This window comes from Desmodus rotundus, chromosome 5, assembly GCF_022682495.2.
Source record: "Desmodus rotundus isolate HL8 chromosome 5, HLdesRot8A.1, whole genome shotgun sequence".
Taxonomy (NCBI): Eukaryota; Metazoa; Chordata; class Mammalia; order Chiroptera; family Phyllostomidae; genus Desmodus; species Desmodus rotundus.
This window is the reverse complement of record NC_071391.1, coordinates 128,443,133-128,470,231: the sequence shown is the minus strand read 5'-3', so window position 1 is coordinate 128,470,231 and position 27,099 is coordinate 128,443,133. Positions and strand designations below refer to the sequence as shown.

The following is a 27,099-nucleotide window of genomic DNA, read 5'->3' as shown; positions in this document are numbered from 1 at the left end:
TGGCTGGCCCTGAGCAGCAAGTGAGGAAACCTATTTTTGTAGTGCCTAACAATTCGGCAGCGAGGTTCATCTACTGGTACAGCGTGCAGGACAGGTGCTCAGGAAAGAGATTAGGAGCCACTCCCATAGAGGAGGTGTTGGAGATTTGGAAACCAACGTGCCCATCTGGGAAGGTAATGAGGAGAGCGAGGAGAATGGAACCAGGAGAACCTTGAGAAGGTTTTGCATAAAGAAATGAAGGCAGGGAGAAAAGACAAGGAAGAGAAGAGGTGGGAGGGAAGGGATTTATCCCTGTGTCTGTGGCAGTAACTTAAGGGCAGTTAAGACCACAGGAGGCATCAGTTTTAGAGGGGTTCTTAGAACTGGGGTGGGGGAGGGGGAAGAGGTAAATCCTCACAAGTTGATTCTCAGGCTGCTGCCCCTGATCAGAAAGACCATGCTCCTGCTGACACGTCAACCAAAGGGTCAGGGGATTATGATATGCCTGGAGGGTTGTTCTCCTCCAAGGTAGCCAGGACAGTGCCTCAAATCAGCCCAGGACAGTGCATGTCCCTTCCCAAGGCAAGCCCCTCCATGTGACTTTGCTCATTAAAAAACATGCCCTAGGAAATTCCCCAGAAGCTTCCTAAAGACTCAGGTAGCAACCGGACAGGATTTTTCTTCCAGACAGACTAGGGAAATCCCTCCCGCAATGTCCTGTGTAGGGTGGACCCCTGAAGGCTGCCAAGCCATATGGGCAGATGGGTCGCTCCTCCCAGGGAGAACCCAAGAAGCTCACCATCTGTTCTTCTGGACACAAAGCTTTTGCTTTGCATTTTTGGCCCGGCTGAGTCCTTTCTTCCAGTAGGTGTGGTGAAATTGTTTCAACCTCCACAGCATCCCAGTCCAGGCACAATGGAAGAGAGGAGAGAGTTAAGGATCTGGAGTTAGACGCGTCTGTATTTCAATCCGGAGTCTGGCATTACGATAAATTGCACAACCTCTTTGAATGTGAGTTTTTTGTGTAAGGGGAGAGGATAACAGAAAGCTGTGTGGACAATTTGAAATGGTGTATATCCACGTAGACATGCATAGAGGATGATCCTAGAAATAGTAGAATTTTTTCATCGCATGCACATATTATGAACGTCAGTAACAACTCTAATGAGCAATAGGGAAGATCTGAGGCAGAACGAGGCTCTGAGCAAAGGTGATGGAGACCGCTCTGAAGATACAAGAAGTTAAGGAAAACGTGAACGGTGAGGAGATAAAAGCAGTATTTTTTTTGTAAGAGGCTGTGAGCAGAGGAGAGCGATAGACTGTTGCTGGAAGAAATCAAGTGCTGAAGGGAAGTTTCTAACTCTTGATCATAACTGTGAAATCGAAACAAATGCAGAAATCAGTTTTAATCTAGATGGGAATAAACATGCTTTTGAAAAGTTAGCTTTCTTATAGGAAATCACTTACAAGAATTTTAGGGATCCATTGAAAGAAAGAAATTGAGAATGCTGGAAAGATAATAGCTTCTATAGCATGATTTTGTTCTTCTTTTATAGACTGTGTTTATTTTTGCACTGTTTTGGCATTTTGGCCCTCATTTCTCCATGCGGTGGCAGGCTGGAGGAGAACTATTAAGGAGCACAAATAATAATAGCCAGGGAAATTAAAATCGCGTTTGACTTTAAGCCCTCACTTGAAAAACTAGCTGAGCAGCCTAGCTCTTCATGTCCTCCCTCCCAATGGCAGAATCCCAAGCCTTCTCTGAGGCAGCCTTTCCAGTGTCCCCAGGGCCACCATGGGTGCTGTTCTTTGATCTGTTGCACTAATCTTACATCTGTCTACCAGGGAGAACTATTCACACTCTAGTCTCAAATGCCGACCCTGGCACCCTTGCTAAGCTATTAATGTTCTTCTAGTTTTCATCTGTGATTCAATGCTTGCCACAGAGGGTGAGCATAGGGGTGCACCAGGCTGGGGTGGGCCTCTTTTCTATTCTTGCCCATAAACCATTATCAAGGATTTGGGAACATGCTCCACCCCCTGCAAAAAAAATGTCCTCAAATCATTTCTTATATCTTGAATAAATTTATAAAATACCAAATTCCTTCCTGCTTTCAAAAGTCATAACAAATTTTCTATCATATCAGATCACAGCCTACAAAAGCATTCCTCTTTCTTGGTTGAATGTCTTATACTCAGCATACAAGGGTCTCACCATCATTTCCAAAGTCCTCTTTATATTTTATTCCAGATGGCCAGTAGGGCCTCATTAAAACACCCACCCAGGGCTTGTCTCCCTAGCATACCAGAATTTCCAACCTGGATGTGGAAGTTAGGCGCCCATTCTCGTGTTCCATTAGTGTTTTTGCTGAGAGCAGAGGTCTTCTCTTATTCATTATAGAGGTGTTCCTAGTGCTTGAAGCGCGGCTTAGACACAGGCGCAAAATACAGATCTTTTGCAAGAATGAATGAATGAATTGGATCTAGAGCGTTTCAGAGGGGTTGGCTGTACGCAGTCTGAGACTCCTCCCTAAGGCTGAGGCAGGATGGAAGGAAGAAGGGAGATAAGGACACCCTGGAAAGAGATGGAGAGAAGGGAAAGAGAAAGCCCCCAAGTTTAGTACCTTCTTTTTTATTTTTTCCCCAGAATTTAGGTTGTGTCAGACTGAATAGACTCAACGAAAAAAACCATAAACATACATTTCTTCAGCTGATTAAGTAGTACACGGCCCATTGTACTATTTCTATGGGACTTTGGAGAGACATTCCTAAGCCCCTTTTTTCCAACCTCAGCTTTGTATTAGAAGGCTTTCCTCTTTGGCTTAATGAATCTTTTTAGCACAGCACACATTTCCATGTTCGATATAGTTACCAGAGGGCCTGTCTCCATGCCTAACAATCTGGAGCAAATGGCTCCCACAGGGACTCTCCCACGCTGGTGCGTATAGGTGGTGAAGACTGCTAGACAGTTCTAATGTGTATTTTGACTTTTAGGGCAAAGAAATTTATTGACATATGAGTAAAGTTTCAATTTGCATAGTTATGATCACATGTCCTGATTTACATTGATATCAAATAGGAAATAAAAATTAAGAAAATTTAAACATACGTTTATAAATGCAAATGTATTTAGTTTGGAAATATCTTTAGATGTGATACATAGTAAATTATATTGTTACAGACTGCTGATTTTAAAGAAATAATTGTTTATCAGTATGTTTTCTTTTCACAATTTTTACCTGTTTTACTCTTCTCATGGGTGGCTGTGCTAAGTGTTCCATTGTCACACAATTTCAAGTGTATGACAATATTTACTTTCCTTTTGTTCCTAATAGGTGTTATGTTTCATCCAATCATATTTTCAACAGCATATATGTGTTGGATATACATATCTGCCATTTAAAATATTTTGTTGATCTCTAAAACATGGCCAAAACATACAGAAGTTACTAAATATGTCATAAGAATTTTGATTGCTTTTCCTTTTGGAAGCATCACATGAAATTTCATTGGTCAATTAACACACGAAATCTGTTCTGTTACAACCATAGACCATAGGTATCATATCCAACCCGTACCCCAAAATGTGTTGCATTTGAATTTATTTGATTCATAAACTGTTTTTCTTTCTGCTACCTACATTTTCTCATTTTATGAGTTATGTTTTTTTAATTGATGGTATTAATATTAAAGACAAAAGTTAAATGCCTTACCATATTCTTTATACTACACAGCTTATATTTAAAAAAAAAATAGAGACCATATGGGAGAAAGCTACATACTTATAAATCCAGGGCCCTTTAAGTTTATCATACTAGTCTCCACTGGGCCTAGGCAACGCAGGCTCCGCAGGTTCATCTGTGACCCACTTGTCTCTGCAGCAGCACTGAGGTAGAGCTGGGCTGATTGGAATGAAGAAAATGTGCTATAAACCCCTTTCGGGTATTCACATGAAAGGGAACACCTTAGTAATGCTGCCACAGCAGTTATGCCCCTCATATCATATTCAAGTCTACGAGATCCACAGGAAACCAAATGGTGAGAAGCCGATGCTCTGTTCAGATAGACGGCACAAACCATCGGATGTGAGAGAATCCCATCTGCAATGATGAGCGCAGGGCCTCAAGCTTGAGGGGGAGGAAAAGAGTGTGCCCGTTTGACCCGGCCAGGGGCTCTTTAGGACTGGCAGCCCTTGATCAATACATTGATTTTGATCCATTTGGCAAGGATGCCTTGCTACATGAAGTGCTCCAGGAAACTGCTCTGCTTCCCCTCTTCAGGACGAGCTTCCTGCTGCCAGCGTTTTCATACCAGTTTTATCCTCTGCACTTGGATGAAAAATGTTCCTCCATGTTCTCTCTCTTAATCCTTCTGTGACCACATGCCCACCACACACAGGTGTCTCTCACGCTGAGCATCCTTTCCTCTGAACTAGGTTCTTGTTTAGAAAGAAGTGTCAAGAGTCAAGCTCACTACGACAGATGACACATTGTTTACAGATGGACAGGGTCTACGCTCTGAAGCCTATAGCTCGCCCCACCCTGGTGGACGAGAGAACCCAAGGAATCCAGGAAATCTTCTGGCTCTTTGCTTCCTGAGCCGGGAGCAAGCTCTGTTTCCAAAGTTACCTCCCTGAATTCCATTACCACCACAAGCTCGGAGAGCTCTGCTGCTCTGTTGCTTTTGGAACTTCTCTTTCTCCTCATAGAGGCTGTCTCAGCTCCTGTACTTGCCTCCTACGGGCAAGAAGAAGCACGGCCCTCTACTCCCCTTCTTCTGGGACGTGCAGACCACACCAGCTGGCAGTTGCTGTGCTGGATTCACAGCTTCGGGTATCGTTTGCTCTTGCCCTTGCAAACTCTAGAAGTTGACTCCTGGGGTTTCAGATCTGGCTTTAATGCTTAGTGCTGTGCTGCATGAACAGGTTTCTTTATTCGATCTTTAAAACAGAGGTAGTAAGAGTAATTATAATAGCCAGCAGGCAGGACTTACGGTAAGGAGTAAATGAGGTGCTGCATTCAAAGTGTTCAGCACAGTGATTGGCGTGGGGTAGGTGATCGCTAAACTATAGGTGTTTTTCTTATCCTCTCCTTTATTATGTGTTCTTGGAGCGTCACTGCCAGGGGCAGGGTTGGAAAGGATTCCGGGGACTGCTTAACCAAGGTTGAAATTTGGATGCAGCACAAGAACTGTTTGAGATCCATACAAAGGGCTTCAGAAACCTCAGACATGTAGTAATTATGTGGGAATGAAGCTTAATAGCCAAGGGAAGGAAGCCAGCACTGAAGCTTCACTGAAGAGTGCTTGACTTGTGTTTAACAGGCAGACAGAGGTGTGTTTGCAGCATCTGCTGAGGGATGAAAAAATGCGCTGTCCCAGCTAGTGCACTCCCTCTTCTCCAACACAGCATAGAGACCTTGCTGATACCAGCCCCCTTAGGAAGAGCGCTGGAACGCAGGGAAGAATCATAACAGCAGGGAAGGGAACTGCAATAAGATTCAGTGAAACATTAAGGGGTAAGGAAATCATAGGCATTGTGATAATTAAAACTAGACATCCCAGAACTTCCCTGGACCTACATTTCTTATGTCATCACAATCTATGCCGTACCTTCTCCTTTCTGTACATTGTCATCTGTTCTTCCTTAAAGGCCTGACTCAAATGTGAGTGAGTGTGTGTGTGTGTGTGTGGGATGGAGTCTTCCTTGCCTGTCCCATTTATGAAAAGAGATATGGCTCCAGACTCTTAACACTAAATAGCCCTTCCTACCTTATGCACTTATTGTTTTTCCTTTAGTCATTCATCAAATATTTACTATGCACTTACTATATGCAAGAAACCAAGTTCAGAGCTAGGAATAAAATGTGGAACAAACTTCCATCCCTGACCTCAAAGAGCTGGTTCTGCTCTGTGTCTTGCCTCCCTGCCAGACTGGTAGTTGGCCCCCTGGCATGCTGTGGACGGACACTGTCTTTGCTTCTTTCAGCACATCGATCACTAGCATCTATACATGTTTTTTCAAGCACTATGTCAAAAGTGTTCACACAAAGCAGTGAGCACTCAGTGGGGGGGCCATGTTTAGTGCAGGACATTCTCGCTGCAGGAGGGGGACTTAGCGTACTACGTGCAGGGAAGCAACGCTGTGAGTGTTCCCAGTGTGCTGGGCTAAGGCTGGTTGTCCAGGGGCTGCCATATAATCCCCTGTGCCCTACCTGATCAGCAATAAAAGTGTTCAGATCAGGGGGGTAGCTATGCCTGCTAATAGAATACTCTGATTGTTCTATAGGTACAATAACATCACAGATAATAGTTTATAAACAACGTGAAAACGAACCAGCTCTTCATGCAGCTTCTTGAAACAGTGCCTGTTTTGTACAAGCACATTTCATGTCCATAGCAGCATAAGATTCCATTTTTTAAAAATAAATGCAAACTTGATGAAATCTCCAGTTGAGAACTTATCTAATAGTTCTGATTGAAAAGTAACTGATTAAAAAAAAAAACTAACTAAAAATACCTTTGCGATATATCACATTTACAAGGGGTTTACAGTTTACAAAGCATTTTAATTTACTTTACTGTGCTTAATACATGGAGCAACAATGAACCTTGCACAGTAATCGGCACGTAACAGGTTCCCCAGGAATACATTTACTTGTTAGTGTGCTCATTCACTGGAATATCCGTGAAGACTCTGCTCTAGGCCATGTGGTGCGTATGTGACTATGAATAAAGCTGAGTGGTTTCTTACTTCCTACAGCGTTTACAATCTGATGGGTAAGGCACACGCCTAGGAACCAACAGCAGTGAGATCTCTGCCTGGTTTTAGAAAGGATATGATTAATTTCTAATAAACGTGAGAAAATTAAGAGTTAGAATAGAGGGAACTAGCTCAGGGTGTCAGTGAGTAGAGGAGAGCAGACCGGAGCGGAGCTGCCGTGTCTGACTGACAGCTCCCTTTCTCCGGCCCACGCCAGCAGGGTCGGGCGAAAGGGAGCCAGGCAGACGGCAAGCACGCGAGGGTTTCGGTGGCGTGTTCCCACACTGCCACAGCTTTACACACATGTGTACAGCCCACGCGCTTCCCGTGACGGTGTGTGGTTTCGTGTGGTGCAGGTGCTTCGTCCTTTCTTAGAGAGACCCGATAGCACAGTTATGACTTGTGTTCAATAATGTGATTTTTATGGTCTGATGCTCATCACTGCAGCTGTAATTCTGTCCTTCCATGATAGTGAGACAGGAGCAGTGTGTGAAGAGCAGCTTTCTCACTTACAGGCTTTGCCTTTTGGCTTTTGAATTCCGGGCGTCATGTCCGAAGTTTCCCTCTCCCGGACCGTGGTCTGGGAGCAGCCCACCTGGGTTTACCGCCTGGGCTGTGACGTGGGAGAGTCCCCTATGAAATGCTGCACGTGGAGCAGGTCTGATTGTAGGAGTTTTGCCTACAGGTACAATACTAGTAGGCAACAAAAATAAAAATAAAAACAAAAACAAAATTCTTGCTAGGCTAATCATAATGATTTTCCTTACATTTATTTTATTTACATTTTGCTTACATATACATTTTTAAAATTTTGTTTAATTGAATTTGTTTCTTTACATTTATTTTACATGTATTTATTTTACATGTATTTATTTTACATTTATTTATATTCATTTATACTGTTGTAAATTATTTCTAGCTCACACTTTCTTCTTGGAACTTCTCTGTCCTTAGAACAGAAGCAATATATTGGTATCCTTTGCAAGCATAATAATGATATTTATAAATATTTTATTTTTAGCATAATCCAAGAACCTAATATGTATTTTATAAAGCTAATTATCATAAGACTGTTTATATTAAAATAAATGCATTATTAAACACATTTTATTAAATATGTACCTGTACCTCCCAAATTGTCTCCAGCAACTGTTGGGCCATTTGCTTCTCTGTACTGCAGCCCCTTCTAATTAGGGGAGTGGTAGCAAAACAGATGTGAGAACTCTCACTTTCACTCAGTGGAAAGGACTTGAGGATAAAGCAAAATGATTTTCATTAGGGGCATGCAGGGGGGCTAAGCAACATTTCTCACATATTTTCTTTGTGAGAACCCTTTTGGGTAGGCCACTACTGATTCTTCTGTTGATAAGACTTTGAACACATAGTTACTCATTCACAAAATATTGAATATGTGCATACTATGTGCCAGACCCTATTTTGGGTTGGAATGCAGGAGTGAACAAAAGGGGAAAACATTATGAAACATATACTGTACTGGAAGGACTCAGACACTAAACAAATTGTAAAAGTATTTGATTCATCTGTGGGTGGTATGTGTTTTTGAAGAAAATCAAGCAGGACATTCCTGGACAAGGAGAGGAGGGTTGCAATTTCATATAAGGTGGTCACAGAGTTCTGCGGTGAGGTGATGCGGGAGCCAAAACCTGGAGAAAATGAGAGAGTGATTCTTGCGGCTAACATTCTGGGCAGAGGGAAGAATCAGTGCAAACATTTTGAGGGGTGAGCTTGTCACCGCTCCAGGAATAGCAAAAAGGCCAGGGCTATCGGAGCAAAGGAATTCTGAGAAGGAATTTGGCTTCTTGTCTCCAAATAACACAACTGTCGCCAGCTCATTTTCTGCAGCAGAAGTGTGGCTGTGCTCTCAGTAGGAGTTTAGAAATTGCCAGTGCCTACCAGAACGCCTGGAGGAACAATGCTGCCAAACATAACCGACTGACCCCTCTCCCGAGACTGACACTTCCCCACGTTACTACTCACCCCTTCCGTGAAAGACGGGTCATAGTCATCAGTAAAATTGTCAGCGCGAATGAATCATCTGAATGAGTACAACAATTCTTTTCACTGACGCTTCATCAACAACCAACTCACACAGTGATTGAGAAAAAAACTTTCACTAAATCTGTAGAATTTTCTGTGTGCTTGATACTTTTGTTAATTTTGATTATGATTGAGACAAGAATAGCTCCCATTTGTAGAGAACACAGACTATGCCAATTACTGGGAAAGTACTTTATATTTTATTTTTTAAATTGGGGCTTCACTATAATTTTATTGGGCAGGTTTTTTGAAATTGTGGTTATAGAATAACAAAGTTCACCACCTTAAGCATTTTTAAGTGTACATTTCACAATATATTCACATTGTTGTGCAACAGACCCCCCTCACTTTTTCACTTTGCAAAACTGAAACTCTCTCCCTATCAAAAAAAACTCTCTCTCCCTCCCCTGCCCCTGGTAACCACTATTCTACTTTTGTTTCTGAATTTGACTACTTTGGATACACCATATGAGGGGAATCATGCATTATCTGTCATTTTGGGACTGTCTTATATCACTTAGGGACAGTTTTTCCTTTTTGATTTGTTTTGCTTTTATTTTAAGTTTACACATGAAGAAGCTCACGTTTAGAGAGTTTAACTTGCATACAGCTATTTAGTCACTAAGTAACTCGGAAGACTTGAATCTAGATTTGATACTAGAATTCACCTGCTCGACTATGACTCGAGTCATTGTTTCTCAAATCAGAATGCTCAGAATCTATGGAAAGAGGGTGAGATGTACAGGTTTATTCTTGGGAACCTTTGATATTTCTTTTTCTTTTCAAAGGTTGCACACTCTTCAAGTTTGAGAAACACAGGGCCCACCTGAAGTGACTGAGCCTGTAACTTTAGGCTAGATTCAGACCGAACAGCGTCTCAGACTTCCTTATCTGTTACTTTGTGTGACACACTGACCTTGTCATTTCTGCATTAGGCTTAGATTCGGAACTGTCTCACAGGTTTCTGTAAGGTCACGTGCGTGTATTGTGATTGAACATCTGACCCAACACACCAAACTAGAGTGGCAATGTTGATTCTGACCATGTACGTACCAAGCCCAGACGGCCCACTCCTTCTGGTTTCTCTCCCTTAGGTAAAGAAAACTCCTTGTCTAACAGAGTAAGGCTTGTTCTTCCTTGCTTCACCACTGGCACATTTTTAAGTCATTTGATGTCAAAATAAGAATCATTCATCATAGTCATCTTCTCCGCCAAGTGCTGCCCATTTGTTCTTTACTTTTTTAGAAAGGGGGTTGAGATAATTTTAAAATTGTTCAACATAAAAGAGAAACTTTGAATGGCTGGTAGGAAACAAGTAGAACATTTACAGCAGCCACACTTTCCAAGCTGAGGAAACCAGGACAGGCGGGTTGACAAGTACATGCATATTTTGGGGCTGCATGGAAAAGACTGTTTGATCAAGACAGACCTAGAAATATAGGAGTGTATGTCACCCAAACAATTTGGGATTTTTTTCTTTCTGGCGTATTAAATTTAAAGGGCAACTGCTGGCCAACTTTAATTTATCTGTTTTTTAATTATTTGAAGAGAGATGAGTAAGCTATCCATTAAAGTGGGAGGAGTAATATGACTGTGAATTACTATTTGGAATAGTCATTATGAGGCCTTCGGCACACATAAATAAAAGATGGTGCCACACTGAACTGAAAAGCGTACCCAAGTCAGAATATTTCCATTAGCCAAAATTTTTTATTTTAAATCAGTAATCCATTCAGCAAGTATTTTTGAGTGCCCAACAGTGTTTGAAGTTCAAGAAGTAGAGTAGTTTACAAAACAGACAAAAATCACTGCCCTTATAGAACTCCTCTTTTAGTCTTAAATCATTATGTTTGCTGTTTAGAGATGTCAAAAATATATAAGAAGACCAAACCTCAAGTCAAGACCAAAATCCCTAATTCTGTTTATTTGCTTAGCATAGAATATTCTCCTCCCAAGAAGTACATTTTTCAAATAAAGAACTGTTATATTTTGGAAGTGACTTAATTCAGTGAAGGTAACTTGGTTATGTGTGTGGCCATATTCTAAGAGTTCTCCTGGGACTCTAGCATTTACAGTTAACTCCTTGCCTGTGCTAAGCTAGTCCTATTTCCTGTGAATTCCCCTTTGTGCTGCACGCACGTCTGTAGATGAGCTGAGTGCCAGTAGTACCACCCGAGTGCATCTTGTGTTCTTCACACATCAAGCTCCCCGCTCACGTCTGCACCCGCATGCTCTGAGTTCCACCAGGGCTCTTTGTGACTTTGTGGTCCCTTTAGGGAGCTAATATGGGCACTCCCTATTTCGCCATGCTACCCCTGGCAGCAGGCAGTAAAAAATGAAACCCACCCCACTCCAGACTTCTCTGTCTGTGAAGACAGTAGCTGAGAATCAGTTTTCCTCCCAGCTTTGCAAATTCAGTATCAGCTTTGTAAATTTTGTATCAGTATTGGACACTGATACAAAACTAGGCATCTTAATTTCATTCTCCCAACAATTTGGTGAATAGGTTTTATGTCGTTCAGGTTAGGGTCATTTGACTTCAGTAAAGGATCGATTTCTTGAATGATCTTGGTAGAGAGCATGTCAGAATGAGAAATGTAGCTTAAGAAAAAAGAAATCTGAACAAGAAATGTGGTCGAGGTAAAGCAGTCATGGTTTCATGGTATCTAATCCAAGGCTAAACCCATCTGCCCTCAGTGTGGATCGGGAGTCAGGGAAGGTAAATAGTGGCAGGAAAATTAAGCCCATTTAAAATCATCTCCTGTCTAGTGACCCCAAGTTAGAAGCATAATAGTACAATTCCTTGATATGAATGATTTACATCTTCTCTTATGTATCTAGAGTATTTGTATATATTGTAGTATTCCAACAATAAAAAGCTGTGGGATTGTGGTAATGAATATGTGAACCTACACATATGATAACATTGCATGGAATCAAGTGCATACACACCCATAGGCATACACTTAAAAAGAGTACAAAAGTGAGAAAGTCTGAATACGATGGGTGTGTTATACAATGTCACTCTCCTCTTTGTGATAATAGTACTAAACTATTTGTCAAGATGTTACCCTTGGAGAAAGTAACAGGTACATGGATCTGCCAGTATTTTCTCACGTGTGAAGCGACAATTGTTTCCAATTTTTTTTTAAGTTATAGACTTTCTATGTGAATATAGCTTTAAAACAGGACTCCTAAGCGCCCCCCTTAAACAGGGAGGCCCTCCCTGTACCTTCCTGTTCTGGACATTCTGGAACCGACTCTGTCCTGAGCCCTAGACACTAGTCTCCTGCTGTGAGCAAATATAAAAGAGTGGGCTGTACGAAACATTACATTGTTTAGTTTTGCTCAAGTCCTCTAAAAAGGAAAAGCCCTAGAAAATCTAGGGCGTTGAATTGATATCAGAATTGGACATGCCAGGGTCGTCGTGTTCCTCGTAGTATTGTTCATGGATTGGTCGTGGGATGGGCAACACCAAGTTTTAGCACTTAACAGTCTTATAAGATTAAGAAAGAAGAACAATTCCTCCTTTGCTCAATTTAGATTTCAATTTTCCTGCTTTTAATCTACATTTCAATATGATTTAGGGAACTCTGAGCAGACTTCATAAAACCTATATACACAAAATGCCCCCCCGAAAAGGTTACTAGATCACAGTATTGCATAGTTTAGATAAGCTTACGGGTTAATACCTCTTTTAAAAATTTCATATATCTCTTAAAAACACAGGCTTCCTGATAAAATATAAATATTTTGTATTGCTCTGACTTCAATTTAGTTTTTTTTCTTTTCCTTCAGAAAGACATACCTTTGGGTGGATGGGTGGATGGATAGATGGATCAGTCAGGTACTGTTACATGACTATACTGTGGCTGAATTGTCTTTATATTTGTTGTAAGTCTTTAATCATAAATATAATATTCTCCATATCCTCATTAATTGCTATGTTTATATAATTTTTATTTTAGCCACAAGTTATAAAATAAATTATCAATGTTCTTAGGCTAAATGTGTAGCTAAAATAAAGTAAAACTGGAATTCCATGCATTATGGGATCTTAGGACCTAAAATATGGGATGCTATTGGGCACTGATGTCACAGTAAAATCAATCTTGAAAGTCTACTTAGAATTAGATACTTTTATCAGTTATCTGTTTTTAGATAAATCTTCAGCTAGCATATACGCAGCTCATAACTGTTAGACTTATTTTATATTCACAGACATTAACATGATTTTATTTGGGCTTTCAAATCTTTTTCTTATGCTAGTAACAGGGACAAAAATAAACAAGTTCTAATAATTTCGTATCTTATTTCTCCACACCATTCTCAGAGTTGTCCATGAGCTGGCGTTATTTATCCATTGATTTCTCTGTGTGAAGCGTCACACAGAGTGATTTGGCAGTGAAAAAATGCTGAGACTAGGAAATGTAATAATGGGTCAGAATATTCACAACCGATGGTAGTACTTTATCAGCTGCTCTGATGGGAATATAGATCCAAGTTCTGGGTGAGAATAAAGCTGCTGACTACAGGAGCTTGTTACTGAAATGGCAGGAGGGGTGAGCGAGAGTGTACCACACTCTGTCATAGAGGTACGGCATGTACGGGTTACAGCTCCAAAGAAGGGCCACCGGAGGAGATGGGGGAAGGGGGTAAGGAGGAAGGAGGTTTGAGGGAGAACGAGAAAGTAAAAAGGCATCAGGAAAGCCTTCTTTTAAGAGATGTTGGCCAAGCTTTCGAAAGAGAGCTACTGTTATTTTCTAACCTGGACTAGCTAGATGTGAACAAATTCAGTGTTTACATTGAAGGACTTGCAACTATTCACCTGGAATGTACAAAAGAAATTTGGAGCCATTTTGAAGGAGTGTGTGTTTTCATGTCTGGTAATTAGGGAAAGTGAAGCTATTGAATTTAAATTTACAAGTGATTTATTTTCCCTTCAGAGAGTTCAAAATGAAATCTCTTTGGGAGACATATGATGTACAATATAAGGAGAGAAAAAAGAGCAAAAACTTGATTCAACAGGAAGGCGATCAGGAATGCACTGGTTTTAGTTTGAAATGTGAATATGAAAAGTACATTTAGGTGTTTCTGTAGGCTATTTTTTTTATTGGACCTTAGGGTATGTAGCTCTGTGAAACATAGCCAGTAATGTCTGTGACTGAGAATAAAATATACTGGAATTTTTTCACTAAAGTGAACACTAAGTGAGTTTCACTAAAGCTACAATACCCAAAATATGATTATAAAGTAATACTAGTTATATAATACATACGCAAGTTTTTCTTGTCCATTTATAGTCACCCCCGGAGTATAAACTCCACGTCGGTGGCTATCTCTTTAGAAAATAAAGAGATTTCAGAAAATATGTGTATGAAAAATGCACTCAGCTCTATCAATCATCAAATTATGTTCTCTCTCTCTTTTTCTATTTCTCTTTTTTTCATTCTTTTTGTTTCTCTCCTTCTGTTTTTCCTATATTTCATTTATAAAGTTCATCTTCTTAGCTTGCCTTCGAGTAAGCTCTATAGGTTCGAACCATTTCTTTAAGAAGAACTGCCGTTATTTACCATTATTAATTTCTGGCTATGAGAGAGGGCAGTTCCATTTGAAGTCATGATTTGCATCCAAAGAAAGAATTTGCTGATAAAATCAAAGAGAAGCATGACTATTAATGCACTGAATAAATACTTACTGAACACTTTCTATAGGCCAAGGACGGTGTACAGGGGAAAATGTTAAACAAAATAGATATGGGCTTTGCCCTCTTTGAATGTCAATCTAGAAACATTCTGGATAATTCCCCCCAAAAATAAAACTAGAAGAAAGTTTAATATCTATTTTTAGAATTTTTAACTTGCTAGTTTCCTGAAAGTTACTTTATCCTTTCATCTAATAAAATTAGACACTGGAAAGAGAGTGTGGAATTATTGCGTGCACCCAGCTGCAGCCGTGAAGAACCCACCATTAGTGAGCGTGCAGGACTGGAGCACTGGAAGGGAGCCTTGGCATTAGGAAGCATCTCCAATGGCCCCGAGTTTCCTGCCAGGCCCACCACCAACCCACATTGTCCCTCCCAGAGAAGGTGCAACCCAGCAACAGGACTCCTGCTGGAAACTGAATTCAGGGCTGATTGCACAGCCACACTCAGGGACCTCTTCTGTCACTTTGTCACACTCGAGCATTTCTATTAAAAACAATGTGCAGTTAGAATGCTTTTCCTGATGGGGAATAGTACTGAATCCCAAATAGCAACCATCAGAGACTCTCAAAATACATCTTCCAGACCACCCAAAATGTGATGTAGACATCATTTAATACAAAACATTAGAAATTAAGTCTTTAAATGTGCCTCTGGCAATCAGTTCTACCTCACCTGGCAACACAACATATAAGCTGAAGCATTTTGCTCTCATACATCCCAGCGAGTGTGCTCTGACAGCATGAGCGCGATGCGTCATCGTGGGTGGGGGGTGCTGTGTGGTGAACATGTAGCAGTTGTGCCCCAGAAGGTACAGGGCCTCAATTCATCTCCTCCAGCCAAAGCACAGAGATCCGCTGATTCAATGGCTGCCCAGCGATCAAAGTAAGGCTGCTGCACAATTTGTGGCCTGGGAAAGGAGTCTGGGATCCTGTTAGCCGTCAGCAAATGTTAGTAAGTAAAAGTCCAGAGAATCGCGGTGGTGCGGTCAGACCCGGGCAGTGGAAACCCCGGCGGCGCGGCGGGATCATTCACTCCGTGCCGTTCCCTTTTGGAAACCACACTGCTCGTTAGGTTTTGCAGAGTAGTATTGGGTGAAGTTAATATTTGGATGTCTCTCCTGGGTCGATATTAGGAGACCTTAGAGAGCTGGAACGAGATGATGTTACAGTTAGATACTTCCTTTGTGTGTGCATCTAACCTCTTCTGTTTGAAGTTAATTTGATTTTGCCTTTGTAGAAAAGGAGCCTTGGGAGATGATTTTTTATTACAGATATGCTGAACCATTCAGTTTCGAAACTTGCATACTGGAGGAAATTGAGAAGTCCTTGAAGACTGAAGCTTTTGGTTCATATCCAAATCTCACTTCAGATTGCTTTTCTCGACAAAAGCCCATATCTCAAACAGGTTTGAAGGACATTGCCTGGCAGTCGTTTGGCAATTTAAGTGAACTTGTCAAACGTCCACCAGTTCATTCTACAATATGTCTATTGGGCGATGGCATTTTGGACTGCTTCCTTTCACTGATGTTTTACACGCAGAGGGTTTCTGATCTCTACCTCGGTGTTCATTTGTTGGCATAATAAGAGAGAAGTAAAGGTGGACTATTCTTTAGGGTAGACACAAATCTTCTATGAGTAGCTTATAGCCTTATAAAACCCAATGCTATGAACACATGCTCGGAAAAACTACGGGAGGCTGTTTCTGCATATGCAACAACACAAATAACAAACAATATAAATAACAAGACATTTCAACAGGAAATATGTCTGTTATATGATATTATGAGGCTATATTGATTCATATAATTTTTCAGGTTAGGTTACAACAGAAATCACTGAATTATTAGCTGTTTATTGTCACAAAAACTCGGATGAAAGTTATTTCTTCATTGAAGAGGCAGTGCCCTGAATACACTCTTTCTTACTGGGCCGGTCATATTATATTCCATGTAAGTCAGTGAAAGGTCATTGTTGCTAGATTCACTAGAGCTGTGGGTGTTACTTTCTTACCTCCAGGAAATACTGGGAGAGTTTATTAGGGAAGTTAATCCTCGTGCTTGGTCTGTGGCTTAATGACCAGCCATCTTTCATGTGCAGAGCTGCAGGCTGGTACAATGGGGAAAAATTAGCCTGCTATTTCTTCCTCGTAATTGCAAAAGCAGCTTTTACATCTATGTGCACTCACTTTTTTCCCTTTGTTTTCATGGATGGTCTTGGCCCAGGGCACAGATGGTATATGACAGGTAGGACACAGAAGTAAGTGTTGTGGAGCCATGGGCTCCCATCTCCCACTTCCTAGCTCTGTGAGTGTGGCTTGGTTGGGCCAAGTCTTTTTAGCTTCCTCATGCTCAGTTTCTTTTTTTTTACGTTTTCTTTTTATTGTTGTTCAAATACAGTTGTCTCCATTTCCCACAACCTAACCCTTTACCCCAGCCATCCCCACCTCCCACCCTCAATCCTACCCCCCATTTGGCTCTGTCCATGTGTCCTTTATCTGTGAAATGGGTAGGATGCAAGTAGCTACACATGGGGTTACCAGAATAAAAGTGAAATGAGAATATCCCTACAGAGTTCTTTGTGCAATTCCTGGTACTCTGAACCTATCAAATGAATGGTAGCTATTGTGCAGGTAAGAAACTCAAATATCAAGAAAACCTAAATTCTCCATTATATTTTAGAAACTACTTAGTTTGACATCGTTTTGGGGATCCATCTCTAATGAGCATCTGTTTCATTCCTACTCTTTATGCTTGTAATATGGACTATTGTCATATTTAATTGCAAGCCTTTAAATGCAAACCTACCTTATAGGATGTTTATATTTCTCACAAACTAATTAAAAATTACCTGTGGGTGAGACATTTCCCATTCAGGCCTTATTTTTGAGACTCGGGAGGCAGAAATCCATGTGTCAACTTTTGATTTTTAGCATTAATTTTGTTTCTATCTGTTTCTCCCTTCTTACATCTATCAGCTGGATGTGTCCCTGACTCCCTCCCTCTGTCTGGGAGCTCCTCAAGGCTGGGAGCTGGACCTTAATTTCTCATGATGTCTTCAGTCCCTGGCCCAGCCCCTGACACAGCCCTGACATGAAGCCCATTCCACAAACTGAAATTTTCTCCCCAGTCACCCTCAGATCTGATAACAATTTTAGATGTGGATATAACACTACATTTTAGATTCACCATGAAAGTACTTTTACACATTCAAGTTTATATCAGTCAAATAAATCAAAATATATCAATGATTTATTGTATATATCAGGCTAGAAATACCGTTACACTGAGAGTGAAAGATGATCAGATGAAAAAACTGAAAACCCAAATTCATACAATTAATGGTGGAACTGAAACTAGAACTAAAATGTCTCAGGATTTTGAAAATCATTTATTCTAAAATCTAATAATTCCCATCTCCTGAGAAAATGAATAACCCCGAAGATGAGTGCAGGATGGGAAAAAGTACTTCTCATAGACCCCTGGTCCTCAGAGGTCGTCAGGGCCCATTCATGGGTTGGAACTCATGTGCTGGGGTTTCGTGTAACACGATGGAGTGAGCTTTCACTAGTGTGTGACTTTAGGAAAAGTGAATTAAACTACCTGATCTGTATTTACCATAGCTGAAAATGGAGGTACATAGAAAACCTTCCTCGGAGAATTGATGGAATCATCAGTGATAAAGCCTGCAGTGTCTACTGACTGGCACATACTGGACATTGATCAGTAGCAGCTATTATTGTTACTATTAACAATGAGATTACTAATGTCATACTCATAAGAGATGGGCTAAGTAAGTCTATTTTTATGAAAGAACACAGTAAGAGATAGATTTACAAAAACAGAAAAAGCCAGTCCAGACAAGAAAGACCCTAACATTTAAAGAGGAAAGTAGTGTAATTATATACTTTTTGCCCCGAGTGTGTTGGAAAGAATTTCTGGCAGCAGGAAGTGGGTCCAGTGTCATATTTATCGCCTGCCTGGTGTTGACCTTGTATTTTAAACATCAGAAAGTTTTCACTATCTAGACAGCCTTTCTATTATAGGAGTGTGGGGATAGTAAGGATATAAAAATATGCAATTTAAGGAAGATATGCGGAAAACGATGTAAGTTATTAATTCTGGTACTAATCTTGTTCTTAATTTCCCATCCCTGCTAATGGTGTTTTGAGAGCAGGTGGTACAGAAACTTTCCAATTTTAGACCATTTTCTTATTGTTTAAAAAGTATTTCAGGTAAATATTTAGTCAACTCAGACTTCAAATTCTTGATGAGAGTTTTTTCTTCCTCTTCAGGGAGAATTTCTCTTTTCTCCATCTCCAGGATCTGGGGGAGGGACTTCCTGCCTGAACGCTTTCCGGGAGATCATCTCTGGCCTCACTGTGATGCCCCGCACCCAGCCCGTTCTCTAGACATCCTTTACGGACTGAGAGTAGTTGTTGTTCCGGCGTGGTGTGAGCACACACCCCTCAGGCTGTGGGGTTTTGTGGTTTCTTTGTGTTCAAGATTCCGGAAAGCTCCTTGTCTGGGCTGCAGATCTCTTCTAGTCCCCTGGTCGGCCTGCTGTTTCTAGGTCCGCCAGGGAAATCCCAAGAACTTCTTCGCAGCTTTCTGGAGTCTTTGTGGCTTTGCTAGTATATACTTCTGCTGTTACCACCTCTACCCCCAGGTCTTGGTAGGTAGAGCATCTTTCTGCAGCTAGGACTTCTCTCAGTGGCTTTCAGATTCCCCAGGTGAGTGTGGTACCAGCACCAGCATTTTTCTAAATTCTCTAGTCATATTCGGATGTTCGATCTTCTTCAGTTTCAGCTCTGTTGAGGAAGAGGGCCACTCCTTTTGCCTCCTTTCCCTTTGTTTTCTGCCCCTTGTTCTAAGTACCGCCCCCTCATGCCCCAAGCATTTGGATGGATTTCTCCTTCCTGTGTGGCAGGATCTTCGTCGCGCAGGGTTATCTGCTGCCCTGTGGTTAGTTCTGATTCATGGGCACCTCCCAGCCTGTACCGAACTGTTAAAGTGCACAAATCCTTTTAGATGTTTCCTTTTTCCTCTAAATAATGACACTTTATAAACAAAAATAAATGCTCATTTTATAATCTCACTATGGACTTAACAAATCTTATCAGACCCGAAACTGAGCAGGAGTGTATGTTCCTCAAATGTGTTCGCCCATAGATTTGGTGGGTGGGGAATCAAGGGCCAATGCAGAAATGATACACTTCTCTAGATAGAATTACCCTGTGACAATTAGGAATTATGATTACAATGGATAAAATTGCATGGACTTCTAACCAATTTTATTTCCATTGTATCTGAGAATGCAATTACCACTTCTTTTTTTGGCCTTCTCAAGACCTGGAAGACTTAGTACAATTTTCATCAAACCAAGTCTTCTAACTGTGAATTAAAAAAAAAATATATATATATATATATGTATGGTTAATTTTTAGAGTTGTGCTTCTATTCTTTTAAGCATTACCACCAGAAACATTTTATATTGTGATAATTTAAACTAAGATCAGCTAATTCTTTAGAGATTCTTTAAGAAACTGATCCTTGGCTTTACAGCTAAAGCTATGACCAATGAGTGCTTATTTTTTTACTCCGATGCAGACCTGCTGATTTGGAGTTTAAGTTTAGGCCTGCTTCTCAAAGAGAGGCTTCATTGGCTAAGTGATCCTTTGTGACCTGGTCAAAAACAACTGAACATTGTATCCGAGTGACTGTCCAAACCACTTTTATCTACACCTCCCATACTCCCCTTTCCCTTGCTGGTTTGTATTAGAATAAAAAGCACTTCCACTAGTGTCCTCATTTAGAAGAATTGCCAGGAAAAGTACATTATTATTATTTATGAGGGAACAATTTTTAAGATTATCATTTATTTAACCAATACAGAAAGATTTACGTGTGCGTAGGACTATGATGCTGGAGAACATACCTTTCACTGATCCAGGCACAAGAGTGGCCACGCCACAGAAAACACTTTGATTTCAAAATAAAATCCTACGCCTTACCATGAGGAGGAAGGAGCAGAGATTATTGGATTTAGTACATTCAGAATAACTTCATTTTAAATGGGATTATAAATCTCAACACCGTATTATTAATAGTACTGACTGACTTAAGAATGTTGTGGAAATGCCCAACTTCGTGAAGAGTAAAGGTATTTTATATTCTACTTCTAGGTATTTTTGCCTTTGATTTTTCCCCTCAATACTCTGCTTCCAACCCATGTCTTAACCCTCCCTTCTCTCTGAAAGATTATTTTCCCAAGACCCAACCTTGCTCTCTCTCTCTTGCTCCTCAAAGATACTCCCACTTTGATACTGGCTCATTATAGGCCTGAGAAAAACGTCAGTAGTAAATGTTACATGGTTGTGCCATTAAAGCTTCTGGTGGTTTGGTTTTTAGTTTAGTAGCAAGCCGGATAATCAGAAATCCGCATGTATGGATAGCATGAACTGGTCACAGTGATTACTTGAAAGCATCCATGTATTCGATATGATCTAAAGGCTTTCTTATGAATCTTTTATTCTTTTGTTTATAATTCTTTACAGTGTTATAGCTTCATCATGTAATTATAGTTTTGGTCATACTGGCTCATCGATGCAGAAATACTAGTTATAGTTAGTTTAAGAACACTGTGAGAAGTAGAGGATTCCACTGGCCTTTTAGTGCCTGTAACGTGCTGAATTCATTTTTATTTATTCATTACTGTTTTGCCAAAATGTCTTGAGTGGATAGTCCAGTTTATAAAGTTGATCTTTAGATTGGTGAATGTCAGAGATCTTTTGCAGTTTCAAGTCAATATGACTCTCAAGGTGATTTCAATGGTAGTCACACACACATATATATATACATTATATATATATGTATATGTATATACACACATATACATATATATACATAAAATATATATAAATGACTTGAAATTTTAACTAGTTTCTGTTAAAGTTTATGCCAAGATCTTTATTCTCGGTTTAATGATTATTAAAGTTACAAGCATTCTAGGGTTAAGTGGGGCAGCACATTGGGGTAGGGATAAAGCGAGATTACTTCATCTTTGAGGGGCTCAGTATGCTTCCAAATATTAGTAAGAACAAAGGCCTTGTTTCCGCACCACCTGTGTCTGAATCTTGGTTCTGGCGCTTACTGTGTGAACTTGGGGACTCCATTTCCACCAGAGTCACCCTATTGGGCAGCTCCACAGACTCTGTTGTCTGATGAGTGGACCCCAGAGACTCCTGTGGCAGTGAGCCTGTTCTATTTCAGCACGTGGTCCTCAGGACTAAGTGAGTAAAGTGCGTCAAACAGTGTCTGACAAGCACTCTGTGTCAGTATTAATATCCTTTGGGTCAAAGTGGTTTCATTAATGACTAGCACACCTTAACTTTAACAGTGTTCTAATTTTAATGATATCTAATGATTTCCCCCAGAAAAACTATTTTTAATTACTAGTACTTGTTCTAATAAATAGGTTTCCAATAGATTAAATTGGGCTCTTAAATCCTAGAAAAATACTATATTGCAATGCTGTACTTGACTGTATTGGAGCCTGAGGCAAAGGGAACAATCAGTAATACTGATCCTATCTTTACTTAAAATTTTAATATGTTATTCATCATGGACTTTTTTGCATTAAGTTAAAAATACTGCACTGAAATATTATTTGCCTTGATTACTAAATTTTTAGCATTTTTCCTCCCCCTTATTTTTTTGCATCAAGGTGAGTGCCAAGCAGTGAAATGAGCGCGACATAAGCCTGACAGCAAATCAGAGCAGCACGGGACAGCCATGAGAACAACCCTCTGAAGTCAAAAGACAGAGAGAATGGGATGGGACCTAAGGGAGATTTTTTTTTTACCAGTAGTGTTAAGAAAACCACAACTAGTCAAATGAGCCACTTGGTGGAGGAAGAGAAAAGACATAAGGTGTCCCTTTACTTGATGAAATTAAGATGAGGTTGAGAAAAGGGCCCAGGAGCAGTGCTGACTAAGTAAACAGGAATCAATCAGCCAATATCCCATGGGATGATGGGGATCATAAAAACCACATCTACGTGTCTGGAATCAGTTGCATGTTGAATTGGATTCCTGTTCTGTCATCTATTAGTTATGCAATTTGGACAAGATAATTAAATTCTCTGAGCCTTAGTATGGAGATAAAAATGCCTACTTCATCAGATTGTTATGAGAAATAATAGAGTTTATGTAAGGTAGCTAAAAAAGTGTGGGACACCTAGAAAGTGCTTAATGGTTAGTTATTTACTGGTGCTATTATAATTCACATTAATATAAATAGCTTCTCAGCCTTTTGGCTAAGATCAAGTGTAGTATCTGTTCTTATCAGTTTAATAATTAATATAATGTCCAGCTAACCAGGGCAATTAGGAGTAAGTGGGTATAAACAGCCAACCAGAATGGATTATCTGTTGGGTTGTATTGGAGTGTTTAGTTCTGAGTTAGTGTAGAAGTGCCTGAAGAGAACACATGTTCATTTAGCCACTTAAGAGATGGCTAACCTCACCTTGGATCAGCATCTATATGCTGATGAGCCCAACCCTCTTAATTTCTGCATAAAACAAGAAAATGGCACCAAACAGAGAGGAACCGCGCGGGCCAGCCAGGAACCTGGTCACCCGAGAATGCATGGAACCTTCAGTAAACCAGTGGAGAAAGAAGCTACATTTAGGGAAAATGTGAGCAAGGCTGACTCAGGAAATTGTTCTTACAGACAGGTAGAAGGTCTGGGCTGTGGGCTGGCAGAGTGCGGTGACCTGAAGGAAGGAGCCGATGGCAGTGACAACTGCCACAGACCCTCCCTCTGCACGAGGCTGAATATTCTTATAGTTTTGGCAAGCAGGCTGGTGTGATTCATCTTGAATCACTGCAGATACATTCTCATCCTTATTTTCTCAAATAGTGTTTAATTTTTTTAAACCCTCTAATCCTCTTCTCACTTTATAGTACTACTGAGTATGTGTGTGTGTGTATGCATGTGAGTGTATATATTTCAGTGGATTTGGGAGCCCAAATATTGCAGCACATGTTCCTGTCTCCAGCTTTCATAGAGAGCCTGTCCGGTAAACAATGCTTATACAATGTCTAGGTACCTGGCCCCATTGTTTTAAAAAACAGCTATCTGACTATTTGATCTAGAGTCTCAATAACTGCTGTTGCCATTTAAAAGTAATAATTATTCAATATTTCTTCATTGAATTGAATGAATATTATGCCTTGATATACAATCACTTATAACATAGGCTTAGACTGATGTCCATAAGAAAAAAAATATGAGAAATTAACATAAGACTTCACTTGTTTCCCTTAGCAACTAATTGAATTTTCCGAGTGATCCAGAAAGTTAAGCATACTCTCCTCCTCTGAAGCAAGAAGATCCCATTTCTTTCTCTCCTGAGACTGTGAAACATTTCTACCCCTTCCATTAATGGGCTACCTGATACCTGGATCCCTTTAACCCTGCACACCAAAGTCCATTTTCCTTGGATTGTGTGGGAGTTGGTGTTTGTATTTTTTATTTTAGTGATTTCCCTTGGCAAAGGCCGCATTCCTGCCCAGGAGCTGATTGAGCTTCCATAGAGCCAATGTGTTTCTCAGTTCTCCAATCTAAGTGTTGCCAAGAATTCCCTAACGTGGGCCGTGAGAAATTCAGCAGCACATGAAATCCCATTTGTTAAATAAACAGTTAACTGCGCAACCCTTGGCAAAAGGCACAAGTCTTCTGACATTTGAAGCACTTGGGACTTCACAAGGAAATAATTAAAGAATGCATTCAGAAGAAATTCCCCAGTGTTCAGTGCTCATAATTGAAAAATAACAGTTACCAGTCTGGAGTCTTTATACTTTTTGGGATCCTTGAAGTTAAAAATGAAAAACAGTTATTTATGCTGAATTTTTCAACAAACCTAAAAAAGGCTACATACCCACCGTTATGAGCACAAGGTAGATACAATAACAGTTTGCAACAGGCTAATTCTGTCCACTCTGTGGGATTACACAGGCCATCTCAGCTTGTCATTTAGGTGCCTTTAATAAATTTAAAATGATCAAACTAAGTATCCCTTAATAAGTGCTATTTTTAGAAGATGCAGTCTTTCAAAATGTAGAGTTCATGGAAGACAACATAGTTGTGAAATTTTGAAAGTATTCATCTAAACATTAATATTTGAGGTGATTACTTCACATAACGCTTCTTAGCTTTTTAAACAAGTAATCACGTGTTTACTTGTGAATTTACTTAAATGACAAGCACTCCCCTCTTAAACATTTAAGATCTTACACACTTAAGACCATAATAGTAACACTAATGCCTACTCTTTACTCAATGCCCAAGACCAAGCACTTAGTATATTATGTGCTGAAATAATACTACAAAATAGGTATTAATAATCTCATTTGACAAAGAGGGAAACTACTTCTGAGAAGCTAAGGAACTTGCCCAAGACAGTGTAACTAGTTCAGTAGCTGAGCAGGAATTCAAAATTAGGAATGCAATATATGCAAACCTAGCAATGCAATGCATTGCCTTCATTAAATAGTATTAAAATCACAGAACAGATTTTTACACACAACTTCTCAGGAACAAGTCTACTTGGTAAAATCTTTTCATCATGGATGCTAAAAACAAGAGCATTGACTATGTCGTGCATCAGCTTTCCCTGTTCCCTTTGAGGGCTCGCAGGTGCAGGTGTGATTGAAAAGGGAAGGCCAGCAGCTAGGCAAGAAAGGGGATGCCTGCGATCTGAGTACAGTGATCACAAATTAGGCAACCCGATTTGAAATCTTAGGTCAAGGAGGCTTAGTAAGAGTCCTACAGTTTTTATTGCTGAAGGAAACTTAGCTGCCATAAAAAAGAGCCCCATCAAAGGAAAACCAAGAAATTAAAGAGTTTATTACTGGTTTTGGAGGCAGGCATACAGATTCCGTCTTATTTACTATTTATTGGTTTCCCACTACTAGCTGTGTGTCTTTGGGCATGTGGCCGTGCCTGCTGAAGACAGCTACATTAAAGTGGAGTCCGAAGGTGCTTTGCTTTCCCCTGTACTGAGTCACTTGCCTGGTCTTCCAAATCTCTTCCGTCAACTGGCTACCCACTTCTGGTATTTTGATGCAAGAAGCTCTATGGGACCTTATAATTATTGCAAAGAAATACTGTGCTAATTCACTTTTTTTCCTTTCATCCAACTAATAAATAATATAATTCTCTGGCATGAGGCCAGATTCACTGATGTGTTAAAATCAAAATTATTGTAATCATTTATGGATTATAACTTTACACATAATTATAATGACACGAGGGTCATTTTACAAGACCATCACTCTAAATCCTGAGCTATGGAGACATGAGTATCATTTTAAACAATATATAATTTCCTTTTGCCATGTAAAAGTTTGTTTAAGTGAATCTGAGTGAATAATACACCACCAGCTTTGGCTTGCTGCGTTTTGGAAAACTAGATTACAGCAACTTCAATAGTTCTATTATATATGTTTATCTTATGCATGCAGAAAACAAAAACCTCTTTATTATACAGTGTATAAATATTATTAGAATAATTAATGTAAATGGCTTGGTAGGAGGGGACTAACATATATTAGAACATATTATCAAGCTATGATAATTAAATGAAGTAGAACTAGATCAAGGAAAAAATCAGATTAATAAAGCAATAGAATTTACATGAAAAGAACCTGTATATGTAAATATTTAATATTGGGTTGTCCTTACAAATCAGTAGGAAAAAAAGAGGAATTATCCAAAAATTGTACTGGCTCAAATAGGTAACTGTTTGGGCAAGGGGACCTATTTTGTACTTTCCCTTTATAAGAAAAGACAAGTATCTTCAAAAAGATGAAAAAGTTATACTTACAAACATATAAATTTAAGTAATATTATACATGAAAATATGTTTATCAGATCCCTCTTTGGGAGGACTTTCTAACTTAAAAAAATGTTATAAACACAGTCAAATGTTAAAATTTTGGCTTATCTAAAACAACATAGAGCATGTTATTTCAGGTCCATGGGAAAAGGACCGAATATATTGAAAGTAGTATTATACCTATATCCATATCTACTTATATATACATCTCCATGCATACGTGTGAACACACATTTATTAAATGGGATATGATATACGAATGGCCACCCCCTTAGAATGATGTAGTATTAGATGATGAAGGGAGCTCCTGAGTTAGGTGATGCAAACAAACATGAGTTAGGTGATCTAGATATAACATTTGGTGCCACTCTTTGTTATTATCAGTTTAAAGATATCATTCTTGGTTCATGGGAAAATAAGTTCCCTTAACAATAATAATTTTGGCTATTTTTTTCTCCTTGAAACTGGCACACAATTAAAACATTTTTGGATAAAACAGGCATGCATTGCCCTTACTAGCAGCATCTGTCTGCTTGGAATAGAAGCTTTAAACTCTAATTTGTGGGGTGTTACATTCTGCAAGATCCTGAAAGACTGATACTGAAAATATCTTCATCACTTAGTTGCAAAATAACGGTAAACATTGCAAGTTTATTGTTTCCAGTTAACTTTTTCAGTGTCTTTCTAAATGCCATTAG

The 27,099-nt window shown here is 39.8% G+C and overlaps 1 protein-coding gene and 1 pseudogene across 22 annotated transcripts in view; both read left to right on the top strand.

Moving 5' to 3' along the window:
- Positions 1–27,099, top strand: part of NRXN1 (neurexin 1) — a 1,071,808-nt gene that overhangs the window by 427,919 nt on the left and 616,790 nt on the right. The gene's annotated exons all lie outside the window — the stretch shown is intronic.
- On the top strand, positions 22,797–22,914 carry LOC112298195 (U2 spliceosomal RNA; annotated as a pseudogene).